Genomic DNA, 7,500 nt, shown 5'->3' with positions numbered 1-7,500 from the left:
AAAGGATTTCGACTTTTCTTATTTTGAATTTTAAAATGTCTTTTTAAGCGATATTTTATTTGGTGCCTTTTTCATGATATTCATTTGATTTTTCTAACATTATTGAACATTTAATGTTTTCAAATGTAACCGAAATTGTCCTTTGAAGGATTGGCAAGAAACCCAGGGTAAAAGGACGACAGAGAGAGAGAGAGAGAGAGAGAGAGAGAGAGAGAGAGAGTGTGTGTGTGTGCGTGTCTTGCGGTAAATAGGGAATTGCAAATGCAATGCCTTTGTGTCGCCAATGACATTTTGGTTCCTTCAAAGAAAAACAAACTTAGTTTTCGGTAAAGTTTAGAAGAGGAAGAAAATTGTTCTCTGAAATGTTGTGGTAAATTAATAGGAAAAATCTAGTGATTTTCCTTTCGGAAGATATGAAGAGATAAAGATATCATGGATAAAATGTATGAAAATAAATGAAACAATATGAAAGAGAGAGAGAGAGAGAGAGAGAGAGAGAGAGAGAGAGAGAGAACATTATAACTTAACTGATGAATTATTATATAAATACTATTTTAAACTGTTTCTGAAAATCCATATTCCCCCATGATTAACAAAATGAACTGAGAAAAGCAAATGAATAAATGTTTATAGAATTGAAAGAAAAGTATAAATTTCTTTGGGGAGGGAAAGTTTGTATCCTGTTGCCATAAGCATCTGGAACAAACATCCTAACCTTCATAATCAATTCAATATAAAAACAAAGAGATTCTGAAAAACCTTTCTGTCTCATAGATTATTTACCGCCGTAAGTTAGAAAAAAAACTAGAGAAATAACGCGTGTCCATGGCTTTTGCAATAGTACGTGTTATGTTCAGAGTCTGAGAGAAAGAAAGACGATAAAAGACTCCAAGTGTCTCAACACCCTACTCGACATATATATATATATATACCTGTGTATATGTATATATATATATATATATATATTTATATATATATATATATATACCTGTGTATATATATATATATGTGTGTGTGTGTGTGTGTTTATATATATATATATATATATACATACATATATATATATATATATATACATATATATATATATATATATATGTATATATATATTTATGAATATATTTATATATATATATATATATATTTAAATATATAAATATATATATATAAACATATATATATATATATATACATATATAGACATACATATATATATATATATACATATATAGACATACATATATATATATATATATATATTTATATATATATATACATATATATATATATATATATATGTGTGTGTGTGTGTGGGGGGGTCTCATAGTGTGATTGGTAGCACTCTTGCCTAGCTTGAGACGCTGTGTTTAGCTTCTTAACGTGGACGTTCGGATGAAAATTCTCCGTTAAAACCCAAAGTACTTTTGACGACATAACCAATGAAATAAATACCTGGTATTGTCTTGACTGTGGAAGCCTCAAAGGCTTAATATGTTAGGGCAAGTAACTACATTATGACATCATCCTATTCAAGAGTCCAGGGTGAAACTGTCAGTGATATTGATGAAATTCCATCAACAGATGTGTGAATATACCTCCGACTTCTTATCTGCTGAGGAGATGATGAGGGAGAAGTATTGAATTAAAAGCTCAAATACAGACGACTGGAGAAATCTAACCGAGGCCCTTTACGTCAATAGTCGTAAGAGGAGATAATGATGATGAGGATGATTAGCAAAACTGCTCAGACCCTAAGATGTGAGACTCCGTTTAAAATGACATCAATTCCATTGAACTTATAATTGCCATTGGATTCCTATTTCACGTTTATCTTGGTCTAATTCCTGGAACTCCTTCAAGGGTTGCAAGGAATGTATGAGTTCCATAAATTGCCTCAATTGGCCTTCAAGGGAGAGAAGCTGGTTACATAGGATTAAGGTTTTATGGGGAAGAATTTCTGTTTTTATTTAGGGTCAATTATGTGTAGTAATAATAATAATAATAATAATAATAATAATAATAATAATAATAATAATAATAATAATAATAATAATATTAATAATAATAATAATAATAATAATAATAATAATAATAATAATAATAATAATAATAATAATTAAAAGAGGAAAACGAAGTATTTTCTCCTGGTTTCAGGAAAACAAAACGTTAAAGTATTGTGATAAGACCAAATTCAAAGTAAAAAAACACTCTGAGAGTGCACACCTACGCCAATGCAGCGTATGTCTCGAAACCAGCTTGCCATTCCCGGAATCAATTTAGACCGTAGGCGTATTTAAAGATTGTGTGGCAACCAGGTGAGAACTTGGGGTTAAGGTTAGGGCTAATTCTTAGGTAACACAGGAAAAAAAAAATAATTGTTGGCACATTTCAGTTATAATGTGGACAAATCAAGTGATAAAATAATGTATAATGAATGTATTCATATTTAACAGTTTGTTGGAGAGAGAGAGAGAGAGAGAGAGAGAGAGAGAGAGAGAGAGAGAGAGAAAGAGAGAGAGGGGGGGGGGGTTGGTGGGGTGGGGGTTAGAGTTGACAGGTGGATGGGTGTGTGGAGGGGATGTGAGGGAGCTTGTTGGGTAGGGGGATAAGGGATCTAATGAAGGGAGAATTGGTTCTCAATGACTCCAACCTAAAATCATAAGAGTAAACTTCTAAACTTCACAAGTTTTATTAACTTCTATAATACTATAAATTACGGAGGGTTATTATAATCATTATGTTTGATTGGCCTAACCGTCCAATTAATAGCCACACAGACATTCTCTATAAACAATGCCACATCCGGTCTGAAATAAATAGCACATAAATGTTCCTCTATTAAGTGTAGTTAAGAAAAGACGTTGTTTTTTAGACGTTTGCTTCCCTTTCATCTTGGACAAACTCAGAAGATACGTAAGAAAAAATATGGTATCGTAAATGAATATTTTTAATATCTTTTCCAAACAAAGACACCGAATAAAAGAAAATATTCCATAAATCTGACAGAAACTATACTGGAATATCTTTCAGGTTATAAATGATAATACTCATATCAACAACAACAACAACAACAACAATAATAATAATAATAATAATAATAATAATAATAATAATGCCATTCTTCAGGAAGGTATCAAACTCAAAATAGGGGTGAATTTATTATTATTATTATTATTATTATTATTATCATTATATATATATATATATATATATAGATAGATAGATAGATAGATAGATATATATACATACATATATATATATATATATATATATACCACTTAAGATTATAATCATAATTATTATATGAAATATCAATCTTAGAATAAACATATTTCTCATGATTTTTTTTTCTTTTTTGTGAGACAAAATCATGAAACGATGCAGCTCATTTTTCAGATCCATTTTTTTTTTTTTTTTTTTTTTTTTTGCATTTTTTTTTTTTTTTTTTTTTCCATATTCCAGCATAGCTTTGGCAGGCATCCATTTATTGGAGAAATAAAAAAATAAAATACAAAAATGAGGTATAAAGTGAGAGTATTTACTGAGATAATCATGTGCAGTTTCCTCGTGTTTTCTATGGGCTCATGTTATGATACATGTTAATGCGATGTTCACGTATGTTTTAGCACAAAGATATGTGGCATCTCAACTATAAGAGTTACCAAAAAGTAATTAATATCATCAACATTGTTGTCGTCGTTATTATTAACAATGAAGTATCCGGTGTAAATAGAAATAACTGCAACATTTGTAAATTAGCTTATGTATCATCCTACAAGATTGCCAAGGATGATAATTATAATAATGGGAAGTTGAACATTTGTTGAAATAAAAAACAGTCAAATATTTTCGACGAATCTCCCGAGATTTTCCTTTCCAGGAAAAGAATTTTGTCTCGGTGATGAGAGAGTCACATTGCCTCGGCTTCCCCGAGTGAATGAATGTTCCTGGAATATATTGGATTCAGGCTTAACTTCAAGAACGAGAGAAGCATACATGCATACGGGAAAAGGATATTAAGTCGACAAGGAAGTAAGTTTTTTTTCATGAATAAACGTGACTAAGGTAGAAGAATTTGATATTAAAAGCTCAAAGAATTAGATTCATATAAAGGCTTTCGATAAAGACAATTATCAATATGAACACATGAATAAACAAAATATTATAAACAATAATTCTTCATTGAAAAAAAGCTTAATATTACGTAAGATAATACTATGTAAACAAGTTACAAAAGACAAATTGAAATTAGGTTTCTGCATCTCATGAAGTAAAAACTTCTTTACCACCGTTAGTCCGACACTAAGGGGTTCGGTTGCCCGATGCATTCTTTCCAATGCCATATATCAAAGGCTTCCTCTTCATCAAACCTCCTCTCTCTTTACCATCCTTCAGCTTATTTTCCCATCTAAATCTCTATCTATCTCTTGATCTTCTCCCCTGATAGGTTCCTGCCAAGTCCTTTTCACTTCCTCACCACCATTCAACTTCAACATATGCCCACACTATCTCAGTCATGACACTTTTATCATCTCTGTAATCTTCACTACACCTGCCATTCCTCTTACTTCATCAGTTTCCAGTCTTTATAACATGGATATTCCCATAATATATCTCAGTATTCTCATCTCTGTTTTCTCAAGCTTTACCTCCTCTTTTCACCTTAAAGGCCAAATTTTTTATCCATTGATAGAAACCAGGAATTTGAATGGATCAGGTAAAAATATTAAATAGAAAGAATGAAAGAAAAAACTTGACACAATGAGGACTCGGCATAAAGATAAAAACACACCTTGCTTCACGACTCCCAAATCAATATAAGAAATAAGCTGTCCTTTACGGGCATCTCACTTCGTTCTGACATTTCGAGGATATTAAGGAGCTTCCTTCAGGACACCTCTTGTTTCCAAGGAATATCTCAAGTTATTTTCTTTTCATGTTTAGCAAAAAAATTAAATAAAGATAAAAAAAATAATAATTTAAGAACAGCAGTCTTTAACAGCCTTTGTGTCTTTTAGGAGGCTTTACATAACTGAGACTCCTCAAAGGGCTTCAGTCTCGTTAAATGATTAATTTTTTCCAATATACTATCCAGAGCAAAAATCATCTTTATTTCACAGACCAGAGGGTGAGTAAAATAGGCATCTTACATTCATAAGACGAAATCTTTAGAAATATGATTTTTTGAGTTGTCGGCTTCAATTTAATGTAAAAAAAGAAAAAAAAAATTAGTGCAATACTTCTAAGTGTAATTTTTCCAGAAGATACTTTTAGAAGCACCCTATTTTCCCTAAAACTTTGAACACTTTGTGAATAAATTATTTTTATTTATATTTTGTCCAAAACCTTAATAATAATAATAATAATAATAATAATAATAATAATAATAATAATAATAATAATAATAATAATAATAATAATAATAATAATAATAATAATAAAGTTGAATAATACTATTCATATCCATGTTGACAGTTCCAAGTACTTGGGAGTTATTACAAACTTTGACTCGGTTGTGTTAGTTCAAATCTCCCTGGCCACTTGACACCTCCAGTCACACCTTACCGTCAGCAGTCGGTTGTGGCACACATTTGGATTGAGAACGAAGGTGAGACGGGGAAGGAAAAGAATTAGGGAGGAGGAGGAGGAGGAAGAGGAGGAGGAGGAAAAGAGAGAGAGAGAGAGAGAGAGAGAGAGAGAGAGAGAGAGAGAGAGAGAGATTCTTAAGAAAATAAAAGAAGTTAAAAAATAAACGCAAAGGGATAAGATGACGTGAAGTGATATTTTCTTTTTGATTGTTCTGGTAATACAAGAAATGAAAAAGTACTCAGATCACCAGTTTTTTTATTAGTTTGTGTTTGATCTTTTTCTTTGTGTAAAGGGGAATAAAATTAAGGTCATGTTTTTTTTTAATATAGAAAAATGCTGAGTGATTTAATAAATCATGGAAATTATTTTTATGGGTTCACAGTAAGCAAGGATCTATTATTATTATTATTATTATTATTATTATTATTATTATTATTATTATTATTATTATTATTAATTATTGATTATTAATTATTATTTATTAATCAATAATCATTATAATTATTATTATTATTAATTATTGATTATTAATTATTATTTATTAATCAATAATCATTATAATTATTATTATTATTATTATTATTATTATTATTATTATTATTATTATTATTATTATTATTATTATTATTATTACGTCTACTGGCGAGGTCCCTCTTGGATATCCTACATAATAAGAAATTGTAGGACATTTAGCAAAACAATCCACGACCTTTTTTTCTAGTTTTTATTTCATTTAATTGCCCTATAGCTAAAATATGCAGATATATTCTAATATATATATAACATATCATAGGGTAAATTCCATAAATGGAGTAAGACTAAAAAACAATATAAATTTATAAACACTTAAAATAATTTTAATAAAAAGCTTGAAGTTCCATTATTCAAAGTTGGGTTGAAGGCCTTAATCAGAATACTTGGTGCGGTTCGAAATTATTTACATTTTCAATTCTAGATTTACCTGATTGTTACAGGTGTTTTCTGAGTGCTCCCCTACAGATGACTGGAGGGGCCTAACAAGAATCATTTTTGTTCTGTAACTTCTCCCTTCATGGTCTGACAGTGCCCTATTACTAGATACCAAATAGCAGGTAACGCAAATTGCATATTCATCCGTGTAAACTATGTCAGAACACCAGTTCTTTGTCTTGTGTATGTCTTGGAAAAAAAAAAATTATTTCAAAGTTATTATAGAAAATCATTCTTACGGTAATCTGAGGGAAATGCTGATTTGTAATTTTCTTTCATTCTTCATTTATTTCCTTGCATAATTGCTCTGCTTGATAATGCAGTTTTAGATATACGGTTTGTTTTTATGCAGAGCTTGTAATGCACTTTTGCATAATGTTGTTTAGGAATCTCTCTAATTGACAATCAAATATCAAATCCTTATTATTGTTTTTGTTATTACTATTACATTACAAATATTATGGTATTATTAGTATTAGAAGTAGAAGAGATTGAATAAAGAGATAGATGAACTTAGTGACAAGAAAGGGAAGATATTCATTGATTTCACTTCCTTTGATAAATAAAATCTCAATTTCAAACATTGGAAGAATAAAGAGATTCGTCGATGTTACTTTTGTCGTCCCAACTAAAAATTGCTCCGGATTTTATTCCCCGAAGGTCAAATCACTTAAGGTCTCACCTGTCCGTTTCCCAATTAGTCGACTGAGCTGACCTGACATCGGGTGGGATTGTGGGATGAACTGGTATTGGAAAGCATCCAGACAAGGCTTTTAATTGTTACTTATTTTCTTTTCATTTCATTCTCGTTTGTAATTGGTTGTTTGCGAAGGGGATTCTGTATTTGTTGGGATTCAAGGGAAAGAACATAAATGTTGGATTGCCAACAACGTATAAGAATTGGAATTATACATAATTTTGCTGTTCTATAAAGATGTGATA

The sequence above is a fragment of the Palaemon carinicauda genome, chromosome 17 (assembly GCF_036898095.1).
Source record: "Palaemon carinicauda isolate YSFRI2023 chromosome 17, ASM3689809v2, whole genome shotgun sequence".
Classification (NCBI taxonomy): domain Eukaryota; kingdom Metazoa; phylum Arthropoda; class Malacostraca; order Decapoda; family Palaemonidae; genus Palaemon; species Palaemon carinicauda.
Note: the sequence above shows the minus strand (reverse complement) of the source record.